The sequence below is a fragment of the Hypanus sabinus genome, chromosome 4 (assembly GCF_030144855.1).
Source record: "Hypanus sabinus isolate sHypSab1 chromosome 4, sHypSab1.hap1, whole genome shotgun sequence".
Lineage (NCBI taxonomy): Eukaryota > Metazoa > Chordata > Chondrichthyes > Myliobatiformes > Dasyatidae > Hypanus > Hypanus sabinus.
Genome location: NC_082709.1, coordinates 161,012,842 through 161,027,910, shown reverse-complemented (window position 1 = coordinate 161,027,910; position 15,069 = coordinate 161,012,842). Strand labels below are relative to the sequence as shown.

Sequence of the window (15,069 nt, the reverse complement as noted above, 5' to 3'; positions counted from 1 at the left end):
TCTGGCCCCAGACTTCCCCACTACAGGAAATACTTTCTCCACATCTACTCTATCTAGGCCTTTCAGTATTTGATAGGTTTCTGTGCGATTTCCTCCTCCCCCCCCGTTCTATAAACTCCAGCAAACTACAGGCCCAGGCCCATCAAACACTTCTCATATGTTAACTCTTTGATTCCCAGAATAATTTTCATGAACTTCCTCTGGACCCTCACTAATGCCAGTGTATTCTTTCTTTGATAAGGGGCCAAAAACTGTTTACAATACCCCAAGAACAGTCTGACCAATGACTTATAAAGCCTCATCCTTGCTTTCGTATTCTAGTTGTCTTGAAATGAATGCGAGCTTTACATTTGCTGGATGATGAAATTGATGGCTTTGTGGCCAAGTTTGTGGATAGGTGCAGGGGCAAGTAGTGTTGAGGAACCAGGGAGTCTGCAGAAGCAGTTTTGTAGAATGGGCAAGGAAGTAGCAGATAGAATATAGTGTAAGGTCATACACTTTGATAGAAGGAATAAAGGCAAGGATTATTTTCTAAACAGTGAGAAAATTAAAATATCCGATGTGCAAGGGATCTTGGGAATCCTTATATAAGATTCCCTAAAAGATTAACTTGCAGGTCAAGTTGGTGGTAAGGAAGGCTAATTAAAAGTTAGCATTCATTTTGAGAGAACTAGAATAGAAAAGCAAGGATGTAATGCTCTATAAATCTTTGGTCAGACCACACTTGGAATATTGTGAGCAGAGTTGGGCCCCTTAACTAAGAAAGGATGTGCTGGTATTGGACAGAGTCCAGAGGAGGTTCATGAGAATAATACCAGGAATGACAGATTTAACATGTGAGGAGGGCTTGATGTCTCTGGGCCTGTGCTCACTGGGGTTCAGAAGAGTGGGGGGGGGGGGATCTTATTGAAAACTGTCAAATATGAAAAGGCCTAGATATAGTGAATGTGGAGAGGATGTTTGCTATAGTAGGTAAGACCAGAGGGTACAGCCTCAGAAAAGAGGGCTGTCCATTTAAAACAGAGATGAAGAGGAATTTCTTTAGCCAGATGGTACTGATCTGTGGAATTCATTGCCACCGACGGCTCCAGAGGCCGAGTCGTTCGGTATATTTAATGTGGAGTTTAAATATAGTTTTATATAGGTTCTTGATTAGTCAGAACGTCAAAGGTTACAGGGAGAAGGCAAGAGAATGGGGTTGAGAGGGATAATAAATCAGCCATGATGGAATGGAGGAGCAGACGTGATGGGCCAAATGGCCCAATTCTGCTCCTAATTCTTATGAACTCAACTTGCATGTAACCTTTAGGAAATCTTGCACTTTTGATTCCTGTCTTTTCTCCCTGGTTATAAAATACTCTTTGACTTTATTCCTTCTATCAAAGCACATGACCATATACTTTCCTATGCTATTCTCTATCAGCCACTTCTTTTCCCATTCTCCTCAGTCCCTCTGCTTCCTCAATACAGTACGATGTGCTCCTTTTGGCATCTATCCCAAAATAACGCTACCAAGGCTGTTTTTTTTTAAGATCACTTTACCTTGGATCCCTGTGCCTCGTAGTCAATCTATGTTGCTAAAGATATCTATCAATTAAACAATTGACAAGTATATTTATAGTTATAAAACCAAGAAAATGAACGATCATCTTCAACATGGTATTGTAGCAGTGTGCTACATGCAGCGCTAAAATTACGACACAGAGTCGGTAACTGCAGTCGAAGGAAAAAACTTTATTCGAAATCCTCAGCCTCACTTTTAAGCCTCCCTCAACCTGCCCCCCGTGGCGCAGAGGCTCCAAAGCTCTGTGCTCGCAAACCCCCGTAGGCTATCTAATTGTGAGCCAGTTCGGATGTGCCAGGAAATGGGTTGCCACATAACCCCCCCCAGAACCGGCGATACACCCCCCAATGTCCACAGTCTGGGCCGGAACCTGCTTGGGAGGTCGGCCTCTGCGCCGAGGTGCCAGAAACTCGGCCAGTTGCGCCAGGTCTACATTGGGCCGGTTTGAGTTGGTCCACCGTGAAAACCTCCTCTTTCCCCCCAACGTCCAGCACGAGCGTGGACCCGTTGTTCCGGAGCACCATAAACGGCCCCTCATATGGCCGCTGAAGCAGCGGCCGATGCCCGCCCCTTCGTACAAACACAAACTTACAGTTCTGCAGGTCTTTGGGTACGCAGGTCGGGTTCCGCCCGTGCTGTGAAGTGGGTATGGGGGCCAGGTTACCGAGCTTCTCGCGTAGTCTGCCCAGGACTGCTGCGGGATCTTCCTCTTGCCCCCGTGGGGCTGGTAGGAACTCCCCGGGGACGACCAGGGGCGCGCCGTATACCAACTCGGCCGACGAGGCGTGCAGGTCGTCCTTGGGTGCTGTGCGGATGCCGAGTAGGACCCAGGGAAGCTCGTCCGCCCAGTTGGCTCCTCGCAGGCGGGCCATGAGGGCCGACTTCAGGTGACGGTGGAAACGCTCCACTAGCCCGTTCGACTGTGGGTGGTAGGCAGTTGTGTGGTGCAGCTGAGTTCCCAAAAGGCTGGCCATAGCTGACCACAGGCTGGAGGTGAACTGGGCGCCTCTGTCGGAGGTAATGTGGGCCGGTACACCAAAGCGAGATACCTAGGTGGCAAACAGTGCCCAGGCGCAAGATTCGAAGGTGGTGTCGGTGAGCGGGACCGCCTCTGGCCATCTTGTGAACCGGTCTACGATAGTCAAGAGGTGCCGCGCTCCGCGCGACACTGGCAGTGGGCCCACGATATCCACATGAATGTGGTCGAAACGCCGGTGGGCGGGATGGAACTGCTGCGGTAAGGCTTTGGTGTGCCGCTTCACCTTGGCCATCTGGCAGTGCATGCGCGTTTTGGCCCATTCACTGACCTGTTTGCGGAGTCCGTGCCAAACGAACCTGCTGGAAACCATCCGGACAGTCGTCCGGATGGAGGGATGCGCCAAGTTATGAATGGAGTCGAAAACACGGCGCTGCCAGGCTGTCGGGACGATGGGATGGGGCTGGCCGGTGGCTACGTCACATAGGGTCCTCTCACCCAGGCCTACGGGGAGGTCCTGGAGCTGCAAACCGGAGACTGCGGTTTGTAACTCGGAATCTCCTCATCTGCCTGCTGTGCCTCTGCCAGTACCTCAAAGTCTACCCCTTGGGAAAGGGCATTAACGGTCAGGCGAGAGAGCGCATCCACCACGACATTGTCCTTACCCGAGACGTGCCGGACATCCGTCGTGTATTCAGAGATGTAGGACAGGTGGCGTTGCTGGCGGGACGACCAGGGGTCGGACGCTTTCGTAAACGCAAAGGTAAGCGGTTTGTGGTCCGTGAACGCAGTGAAGGGCCGACCTTCTAGGAAGTACCTGAAATGCCGGATTGCCAGGTAGAGCGCCAACAGTTCCCGGTCGAAAGCACAATACTTGAGCTCGGGTGGCCGCAGGTGTTTGCTGAAAAACGCCAGGGGTTGCCAGCAACCTGCGATGAGTTGCTCCAGCACCCCACCGACTGCTGTGTTAGATGCGTCCACTGTGAGGGCAGTAGGGGCGTCCATTCTGGGATGTATTAGCATTGCGGCGTTCGCCAAAGCTTCCTTCATTTGAACGAAAGCGGCGGCGGACTCCCCGTCCCAGGTAATGTCCTTGCTCGGACCCGACATCAGGGTGAACAGGGGGCGCATGATCCAGGCAGCTGTAAGGGAGGAAGTGGTGGTAGAAATTGACCATACCTACGAATTCCTGAAGGCCTTTGATCGTGGTGGGTTGGGGGAAGTGGCGGACCGCATCTACCTTAGCGGGCAGAGGGGTTGCCCCGTCTTTAGTAATCCTGTGGCCCAGGAAGTCAATGGTATCGAGTCCGAACTGGCATTTGGCGGGGTTGATTGTAAGACCGTACTCACTCAGTCGGGCGCAGAGTTGACGGAGGTGGGACAGATGCTCCTGACGACTGCTACTGGCTATGAGGATGTCGTCCAAATAGATGAACGCGAAGTCCAGGTCCCGTCCCACCGCGTCCGTTAACAGCTGGAACGTCTGTGCGGCATTCTTCAGGCCGAATGGCATGCGGAGGAACTCGAAAAGGCCAAACGGGGTGATGAGAGCCGTTTTGGGGATGTCGTCAGGATGCATTGGGATTTGATGGTACCCTCGGACGAGGTCGACCTTGGAGAAGATCCGTGCGCCGTGCAGGTTTGCTGCAAAGTCCTGAATGTGCAGCACAGGGTAGCGGTCCGGTGTGGTAGCCTTGTTCAGCCTGCGGTAGTCGCCGCACGTTCTCCAGCCTCCCGTCGCTTTGGGCACCATGTGCGGGGGGGGGGGGGGCCCATGGGCTGTCGGACCGCCGGATGATCCCCAATTCCTCCATCCTCTGGAACTCCTCCTTCGCCAGTCGGAGCTTGTCTGGGGGAAGCCGCTGAGCGTGGGCGTGGAGGGGTGGTCCCTGGGTCGGGATGTGGTGCTGTACGCCGTGTCGGGGCATGGCTGCTGTGAACTACGGTGCCAGAACCGATGGGAAATCCGCCAGGACCCTGGTGAAGTTGTTGTCGGACAGCGTGATGGAGCCGAGGTGTGGGGCTGGCAACTGGGCTGCACCCAGGGAGAACGTCTGAAAGGTCTCTGCGTGTACCAGTCTCTTCCTGGGCAGGTCGACCAGTAGGCTGTGAGCCCGCAAAAAATCCGCACCCAGAAGCGGTTGGGCTACGGCGGCCAGTGTAAAGTCCCACGTGAACTGGCTGGAGCCGAACTGTAGCTGCACCTGACGGGTGCCATAGGTCCTTAGTGTGCTGCCATTCACGGCCCTCAGGGGGGGCTCCGGTGCCCTGCTGCGGGTGTCGTAACTCGTCGGAGGTAAAACGCTGATCTCGGCATCAGTGTCGACCAAAAACCGGCGTCCCGACCTTCTGTCCCACACATACAGGAGGCTATCCTGATGGCCAGTCGCCGTAGCCATCAGCGGCAGCTGGCCCTGGCGTTTCCTGGAAACTTGCAGGGTGGGCAACAACGGCGGGCTTCTGCGCCCCACCCCTGGTGGTAGAAGCACCAGTGTTCATTGGGCCAGGGGTTGGCGGGCTCTGCGGCCGGGCCTGGACTGGTTTGCTGCTGGGAGCGTGGCTGGGTGATCTGTGCGATGGACGCCCCGCTCACCTTTTTGGCGTTCCACAGCAAGTCCGCCCGGGCTGCCACCTTCCGGGGTCACTGAAATCCGCATCGGACAGCAGCAGGCGTATGTCCTAGGGCAGCTGCTCCAGGAATGCCTGCTCAAAAATGAGGCAGGGTGTGTGTCCGTCGGCCAGAGACAACATCTCATTCATTAAAGCCGAAGGAGGTCTGTCGCCCAAGCCATCCAGGTGCAGTAAACGGGCAGCGCGCTCGCGCCGTGAGAGTCCGAAAGTCCTGAGGAGCAGGGCTTTGAATTCCGTGTACTTGCCGTCTGCCGGGGGCGACTGTACGAACTCCGCGACGTGGGCCGCTGTGTCCTGGTCGAGGGAGCTCACCACGTAGTAGTAGCGGGTGTCTTCTGAGGTGATCTGGCCAACGTGGAATTGGGCTTCGGCTTGCTGGAACCATAGGTTCGGTCGCTGTGTCCAGAAACCTGGCAGTTTCAATGAAACCGCATGAACAGAGGCGGCGTCGGTCATTTCTGGTCCAAAAATCGTTTGGACCGTCGGGTCACCAATTGTAGCGGTGTGCTACACGCAGTGCTAAAATTACGACACGGAGTCGGTAACTGCAGTCGAAGGAAAAAAAACTTTATTCGAAATCCTCAGCTTCACTTTTAAGCCTCCCTCAACCTGCCCCCCGTGGCGCAGAGGCTCCAAAGCTCTGTGCTCGCAAACCCCCGTAGGCTATCTAATTGTGAGCCGGTTCGGATGTGCCAGGAAATGGGTCACCACAGTATGATAATTTTACCGATCAGTAAGACTGCAAACTATAAATAGACTGCTTGGATGGGCAAATCAATTTTGTTAGCAGGAGGACCCACAAGTACCACTTAATAAGACTGGACTTCACTTGACCAGAAGACAATATAGGTTGATTTTATGAAGGGAAGAAACAGTAAATAAGAACAAGCTAATTGGCCAGATTGAGCAGGTGTCAAGTTTGAGAGATTTTAATTGTGACTACAAGATTGCTACCAGATGGAAATATAGGTATATGTTGAATCCTGATTTTATAGTTGGAACGGTATTTCAGTTCATGAAGCTTCATCAATGTTGCCATATTTTTGTGCAGTAGTTCCATAATTCACATTTCCAGTTCAAAATTTCACATCTTCTAAAATAGGTTTGTGGGCAAAATCACTAGATGGGGGCAGCTCCAGGGTTCTTTGCCCAATATTTGTTCTTCATGTTGATCCTGATCTCCAAAGATAGATTTTCACCAGGGGGAAAAGAATGGAAATTGAGAATTGGAACTGTGACTGATTTTATCCCTTGTATCTCCACTATGAGGAACAATGGTGACTGTGGTATATGGAGATTTTAACTTCGGATATTTCAGATCCTTATGACTCAAAATATATCATGGTACATCATATGATCTGCTTTCTTTGGGTTACAGAATACCTCATTATGTAAAACCAGTCAGAAAGATGAGTTTGAATCAATTTAAAAATTATTCATTGACCAGTTGATCATCCTCCTTGCTCGTATTCTAGCACTGACTGCAGGGAAGATGCAAAAACTGACTTTTTCTTTGATTTTGAAATAATCTAATGATTTAGTAATTAAAGTACTGTGCTATTGTATTCTATGTTCTATATTGTTATCAGGTTTTCTTTAGTTTGACTTTATGTATTTTCCCTGCTAGATTTCACTGTTTAATTTGGAGATGCAGCAGACTTAAAAGTTCTGCAATGAGATGTTTTTACAAGATGCTGTTTTGGTCATAAAAAGTAAAAAAAAGAATAATAATATGGTAACATAAAAATGTATATACAGTGGATTCTGGTTAATTGGGCCATACTGGGACTAGTACATTTTGGCCCAATTAAACAGCTGCCCCAATTAGCTGAATTTTTATGGAAGGAGTTAAATGAGTAACAAATTATGTTTTGAAATGAAATACAGAACAAATTGGAACATTCCCAAATACCACTACAGTACTATAAAACTGTGTATTAGTTCCTAATAGTTATTGACGGGGGAATTCGTCTGCCATGTTCCTTTGAAACCGATAGTACAAAATCAGACATCTAGTGTCTTTGTCCAATGCTTTTGATGATTGCATCCTCATAATCTTCATTTCCATAATAACATTCAAGATGATTGTAGATGCTATCAAATTCTTCGTAGTTTTTAGCTTGTTGAAGTTGTGAAATCATTTCATTTTCACTCCTGGTCATTACCTCTTGCCATCTCCATCTCCAAGCCTGAATGCTTGAAACCACAGTGAGCAAAGCAGTTCTGAATTGTCTTATTGCTTATTTCTTGGCAACTGTTAGTGACAAAAATCACTACTTTTTGAACACAAGCACATACAACTGAAGCTATTTAAAAACTGTATGCTCCAAGCATGGTGTAGTGTCTAACAGCGCACGCAACTGATGGTAGTTAGAAACTGTTTGGCACAGTCTCTTATTTCAATTAAGCGGCATAACGTCCCATATAAACAAAGGCAATCCCAGCTATTATCTTGATCAGATTTTGTTCTTTTAAGAGTTATCCCAAATAAGATGCTGCCTTGATTAACTCAATTAACCAGAATCTGCAGTATGTTAAATGTTGTCCTCATTAGAATGTATGTGCTCTGAAGCACAAAAATGGGCTGCAGTTGAACAACTGTAATCAGCAGCCAATCTTCAGTGCTAGCATGGTTTGATCAGTTGATAGCATATCCTCAGTAATGCTTTGTAGTGCAGATAAATATTTCTGTTCATATTATGCATTTGTTTCTCAGGTATTTGTTAGGAAACAAGTCTCTACAGCATTGTAGCTTTTTAGCATGGTTTTTTTAGAGTTACATTTTCACATTGTACATCTGTGTTTATAGCAGAGGTTATAGTAAACACACAAATGGCTGTATTTCACCTAATTAAGCGAGGTTCATTTATTTATTTAGAGATATGGCATTGAAAAGGCCCTTCTGGCCCTTCGAGCCAACCACCCAGCAACCGCTGAATACCCCAATTTAACCCTAACTTAATCATGGGGAATTAGAATGATGAGTTCATCTACCCGGTCCATCTTTGGATTGTGGGAGGAAACTGGAGAAAACCTGTGCGTTCCATAGGGAGGACATACTGAGAATAGAGAATGCCAGGATTGAACTCTGAGATCTGACGCCCTGAGCTGTAATAGTATTGCACTAACCAATACAGTACCGTGGCACTCTTTTCGAAGTATTTCATCACAGGTGAATTACTTTGAAGGATTGTTTTTATGGAGTAGCACAGCAAGATTCAACAGGCAGAATGAAGTAAATGACAAGCTAGCCTAATGTTGATAGTCCGATCACAAACAAGAAAATCTGCAGATGCTGGAAATCCAAGCAACACACACACACACACACACACACACACACACACACACACACACACACACACACACACACACACACAGACACACACAGACACACACACACACACACACACAGACACACACAGACACACACACACACACACACACACACACAGACACACACACACACAGACACACACACACACACACACACACAGACACACACAGACACACACACACACACAGACACACACACACACAGACACACACACACACACACACACACACACACAGACACACACACAGACACACACACACACACACACAGACACACAGACACACACACACAGACACAGACACACACACAGACACAGACACACACACACACACAGACACACACACACACAGACACACACACACAGACACAGACACACACACACACACACACACAGACACAGACACACAGACACACAGACACACACACACACAGACACACAGACACACACACACACACACAGACACACAGACACACACACACAGACACAGACACACACACACACACAGACACACACACACACACACACACACAGACACACACACACACACACACACACACAGACACACACACACACACACACACTGCTGGGGGATCTCAGGAGGTCAGGCAGCATCTATGGAAAACAGTACAGTCAACATTTCAGGCCGAGCCCCTTCATCAGAACTGGAGAAGAAAAGATGAGGAGTCAGAGTAAGAGGTGGGGGAAGGAAGAAATACAAGGTGATGGGTGAAACTGGGAAGGAGGAAGGGGTGAAGAGCTGGGAAGTTGATTGCTGAAAGAGATACAGGGCTGAGCATGGGAATCTGATAGGAGAGGACAGAAAGAAAAAAGGTAGAAGTACCTAAGGGAGCTGGCGGACAGGTAAGGAGATAAGGTGAGAGAGGTGAATAGGAATGGGGTGAGGGAGCATTACCAAGAAGTCAATGTTCATGCCATCAGGTTGGAGGCTTCCCAGACAGAATATGAGGTTTTGCTCCTGAATGTGGCTTCATTGTGACAGCAGAGGAGGCCGTGGACTGACATGTTGGAATGGGAAGTGGAATTAAAATGGGTGGCCACTGGGAGATCCTGCTTTCTCTGGTGGACAGAGCCATAGGTGCTCAGTGAAGCATCTCCCAGTCTACGTTGGTTCTCACCGATATATAGGAGGCCATACCGAGAGCACCAGATATAGTAGGTGACCTCAACATACTCACAGATGAAGTGTCGCCTCACCTGGAAGGATTGTTAGGGGCCCTGAATGGTAGTAAGGGAGGAGATGTAGGAGCAGGTGTGGCACTTGTTTGGCTTGCAAAGATAAGTGCCAGGAGGGAGATCAGTGGGAGGGATGAATGGACAAGGAAGTCACATTGGGAGTGAACCTTGTGGAAAGCAGAAAGTTGAGGGGAGGGAAGCATGTGTTCTTGGTGGTAGGATCCAGTTAGAGATGGCAGAAGTAATGGAGAGTTATGTGCTGGATGTGGGGGTTGGTGGGGTGGTAGACAAGGACAAGAAGAACCCTATGCCTGGTGGGGTGGTGGGAGGATGGGATGAGGGCAGTTGTGTGCAAAATGGAAGAGAAGCTGTTAAGGGCAGCGATGATGGTGAAGGAAGGTAAGCCCCTTTCTTTGAAGAAGGAGGACATCTCCTTAGTTCTGGAATGAAAAGCCTCTTCCTGGGAGTGTATGCGGTGGAGACAGAGGAAGTGAGAGAAGGGAATGGCATTTCTACAAGTAACAGGGTGGGAAGAGGCATAGTCCAGGTAGCTGTGAGAGTCCCTGGGTTTACGATAAACCTCAGTAGATTAGCTCTCCCCAGTGATACAGACGGAGAGATCGAGAAAGAGGAGGGAGGTGTTGGAAATGGACCCAGGTAAATTTGAGAGCAGGGTGGAAGTTAGAGGCAAAGTTAATGAAGTCGATGAGTTCCACTTGGGTGCAGGAAGCGGCATCGATGCAGTGTTGATGTAGTGTAAGAAAACTTGGGGAGTGATACCAATGTAGGTTTGGAATGTAGACTGTTGTATGTAGCCGACTTAAAGGCAGGCATAGCTGAGACCCATGTGAGTGCCCATGGCTACACCTTTTGTTTGAAGGAAGTGGGAGGAGCTGAAGGAGAAATTGAGAGAGAGGGCAATCTCCACTAGATGGAGGAGAGTGGTGCTGGAGGGCAACTGGTTGGTCTGTTGTCCAGAAAGAAATGGAGAACTTTGAGGCCTTCCTGGTAGGAGATGGAGGTGTATTGGGACTGGACATCCATAGTGAAAGTGATCTGTAAGAAGTCAGGGCCTGAGAACTTGAAATCATTGAAAAGATCAAGAGCATGTGAAGTGTCATGGATGTAGTTGGGAAGGAACTGAACCAGGGGGAATAAAACTAAGTCGAGGTATGCAGATACAAGTTCAGTGGGGCAGTAGCATGCAGAAACAAATGTTGGTAGTGTTGACCAAGGCATAAATATCAACTGGGATTTCTTGTCCTCCTGAACTGAATGAAGATTGGTGTGGTGTCTTATACAAAAGTCAACAACTCTGCCAGTCCTTCATTATCTTGAGCAAGTTTGAACCTGTCATTTCAAAGTACAGTTTGTAAAATTGCAGCATTAAGAATAAGCCACATTGGTGTTTGGCTCCATGTTAACTGTCGTCTTGATTGTAGTCATTCTTTTACTCAGAGGGCACAGAACTGGGCCTTCAGTGCCAGATATTGTGCACACATTTCACTAATCATATTCTATTCTCCTTGCATTCCTGTCAATACCCCCAGGTTTTACCACTAAATTGGATGCAAAGGTCCATTTACAGAAGCCAATTAACCTCCCATTTCTTATCTGTTTAACACCAATTATGTATATAACATGCTTTTGTGTTCTTTGCCTCTGTCATAATTAAAATCTCTCATTCTTGGCATCTACACAATTTGGACAAATTAGTCTGTTTTCATTTACTATGTTTTTTCCCTTCATTAAATCAACCTATACTGTCTTTTGATGAAGTGAAGTCTAGTCTTTCATACATGTACTGTATGTCGTGATTAGCTGGTATTTCTGGGTCCTCCTGCTGACAAACACTCTGAGAATTGATTTGCCCGTGCAAGCCGTCTATATATTTATTTTGCAATCTTGCTGATTGGTAAAATTATCGTACCAAGTTGAAGAGGATTGTCCACTTTCTTGGTTTTACAACTATAAATGTATTTGTCAATTGCTTAATTGATTTTCATCTTCAACAACATGAAATGAATATGAGGCACAGAGATTGAAGATAAAGTGATCTTAAAAAACAGCCGTGGTAGTGTTATTCTGGGATAGATGCCAGATTGCAAAACGCAACATTATGCACTCATGACTGCCTTATGTAGATAGATGTATTAAACACAATTACTAGATGTCAAGCTACCTGTATATTCTATTTTGTGAGGCCATGGTGGAAACTGCAACACATTTGTTGAACCACCAATGTGGTGAGGTCCAGGTTAAGTATACTGGTATAATTTTAGGCTAGAATAAGCTACTCCCACAACTTGATAGGTAAAAATTGAACTGACAAAGCCACATCCCCAGCTAAGCCAAATTTCACAGGTATAATGGAAACTGAATGCATAAGTATCAAAAAGTAATTTAAAAAAATCAGTCAAACAAGGATTTTAAAATGAATAAATAAAGCACCTAGTAATATTTCTTGGAACAAAAGTCTTAAGAAATAGTTATTCCCCTCCATACAAAAATTGGGCTTTCAGTTCCTTTGCTAGTCTAATATAGTCACAAGCAAGAGAACATCTGCAGATGCTGGAAATCCAAGCAACACACACAAAATGCTGGAGGAGCTCAGCAGGCCAGGCAGCATCAGGGCTCTAGTCCTGATGAAGGGTCTTGGCCCGAAAGTCGACTGTACTCTTTTCCATAGATGCTGCCTGGCCTGCTGAGTTCCTCTAGTATTTTGCATTGCCTGGATTAATATAGTGCTGGTTTAATGGAGTGTAAATGTTCAGGAATTGCAACAAATTCATTCTTTGTTATTTCATTCCACAAGGAGTCCATGTTAAAGCTCTGCCAGGAAATTACCAGCAGAGCTCGATCTTTGAGTTCAGGATGTGTTTGCACAGGACTTTGAAATGTTGAGCATAGAACTACAGGCATTTTCTAGCACCTTTCAGCTCAATGTGGTTTGATACTGTAAAAACTTTGGCATGCCTGTTGGTTTTCTGCCTTCTGCTGTCTCTGCAGTTTGTAGGAATTTTATTTGCATCTCTAATTTTTTTTTGACATTAAACAGTGGAACAGGCTTGAAGGGCCTGGTGGCCTACTCCTGTCTTTATTTTCTTGCATATTCAACCACTGTTCCTGCTACACATTCAAAAAGATTATTGCCGATCTTTTACCCTAGTGTCATTTACCCGCACAAACCCCATACCTCTTGATCCCCTTAACGCCAAAAAAAAAATCAACCTTGTGCCTGCTTTCTTTTGCGTATTGAATTCCAAAGGCAGGCGACTTTGTTCTTGAAGAAATTCATTTTTAACTCGATTCTTAATGGCTGGTGCTTTATTTTTGAGACTGCTACCTTTGTTTACAGATATCTCGGGCAGGAAAGACCTCAGCCTTTCATCTGTCTAGCCATGCAAGAATTATTTTTACAATTCAGTGAGATCATCTCTTATTCTTGTATGTCTTTGATTATTGGCCAGCCTACTTTACCTAACTTCAATTGGTGAACCTTTGTTGTATTCTCGTCACTGTAAATACATCTTTTCATGGATAAGGCAACCTGTGCACACATTCCAGGTGCAGTCTAACCAGGGCTCAATATAATTAGAGTAAAATGTATTTACTTTTGTACTCAAATCCCTTTGCAGTGAAGATCAATAAATCATTTTCTTATCTCATTACTTATTGTACTTGCGCTTTACGTGAATCATGTATTAAGCACAACAGTTTCCTCCGATTATCAACTCCTTTCAATTCTTACCATTAATTGAACAGAATGTAAATAAATGTATAGAAATGAAATGATAGACCAGGGAATACAAATGGATTGAGAAGCACCCAAATAGAGAGAAAAAAATTTAACAAAAAAAGGTAGAGAGGGCATATAATAGAGAAAAGAATTAGTTGTAAGCCAGAAGATTGGGAAGCTTTTAAAAACCAACAGACGGGAACTAAAAAAGTCATAAAGAGGCTGAAGAGATTGTGGGGGCATTAGTAATGATCTCTCAAGAATCAGTTGATTCAGTTTGGTTCCAAAGAAATGGAAATTTGCAAATGTCACTCCACTGTTCAAGAAGGAAGAGAGGCAGTAGAAAGGAAATTATAGGCAGTTAGTCTAATCTTAGCGGCTGTGATGATGTTGGAGTCGATTGTTAAGGATGTGGTTTTGGGGTACCTGGAGGCATGCGATAAAGTAGGCCGTAGTCAGCATGGTATCTTTAAGGGAAATCTTACCTGACAAATCTGTTGGAATTCTTTGAAGAAATAAGAAGCAGTATAGATAAAGGAGAATTGGTGGATGTTGTGTACTTGGATTTTCAGAAGGCCTTTGACAAGGTGCCACTCATGAGGCTGCTGAACAAGTTAAGAGCCCATGGTATTACAGGAGATATGCTAGCATGGATAGAGCATTGGCTGATTGGCAGGAGGCAAAGAGTGAGAATAAATGAGACTTTTCTGGTTGGCCACCAGTGACAAGTGGGGCTCCACAGGGGTCTGTGTTGGGACCACCTTTTTATGCTATATGTTAATGAGTCAGTTGACAGAATTTGCGGCTGGAAAGAAAATAGGTGGAGGGGCAGGTAGTTTTGAGGAAGAGAGGCTACAAAAGGATTTAGATGGATTAGGAGAATGGTTAAAGAAGTGGCAGGTGGAATACAGTGTTGGGAAGTGTATGGCCATGCACTTTGGTTAAAACAATGAAAGCACAGACTGGTTTCTAAATGGAGAGAAAATTCAAAGGAACTTGGGAGTCCTTGTGCGGGATTCCTACATGTTAATTTGCAGGTTGAATTGGTGGTGAGGAAGGCAAATACAATCTCAGCTTTCATTTCAAGAGGACTAGAATATAAAAGCAAGGATATAATATTGATGCCTTATAAATCACTGGTGAGGCCTTACTTGGAGCATTGTGAGCAGTTTTGGGCCTCTTAGAAAGGAAGTGTTGACATTGGAAAGGGTTCAAAGGAGGTTCACAAAAATTATTCTGGATTGAAAGACATCATATGAGGTGGTTTTGATGGTCCTGGGCCTTTACTCACTGGAATCCAGAAGAATGAGGGGTGACCTCATTGAAACCTATCGAATGATGAAAGGCCTCAATAGAGTGGACATAGAGAGGATGTTTCCTATAGTGGGGGAGACTAAGGCTGGGGACACAGCCTCAGAATAGAGAGGCATCCTTTTAGAACGGAGATGAGATGGAATTTCTTTCCCAAGAAACTGGTAAATCTATGGAATTTGTTGCCGCAGGTGGCTTTGGAGGCCAAATTGGGTATATTTAAGGAAGTTGATAAATTCTTGACGTAGGAGATTGAGGCTGAGAGGGGAAATGGATCAGCCATGATGAAATGACACAGCAGACTCAATGGGCCAAATGG

The 15,069-nt window shown here is 46.2% G+C and overlaps 2 protein-coding genes across 8 annotated transcripts in view; one reads left to right on the top strand and one right to left on the bottom strand.

The window, feature by feature from the left end:
* cmss1 (cms1 ribosomal small subunit homolog) overlaps positions 1 to 15,069 on the top strand; it is a 277,146-nt gene that overhangs the window by 24,806 nt on the left and 237,271 nt on the right. The gene's annotated exons all lie outside the window — the stretch shown is intronic.
* The window catches only part of filip1l (filamin A interacting protein 1-like), a 134,522-nt gene that overhangs the window by 13,155 nt on the left and 106,298 nt on the right, over positions 1 to 15,069 (bottom strand). The window lies entirely within an intron of this gene.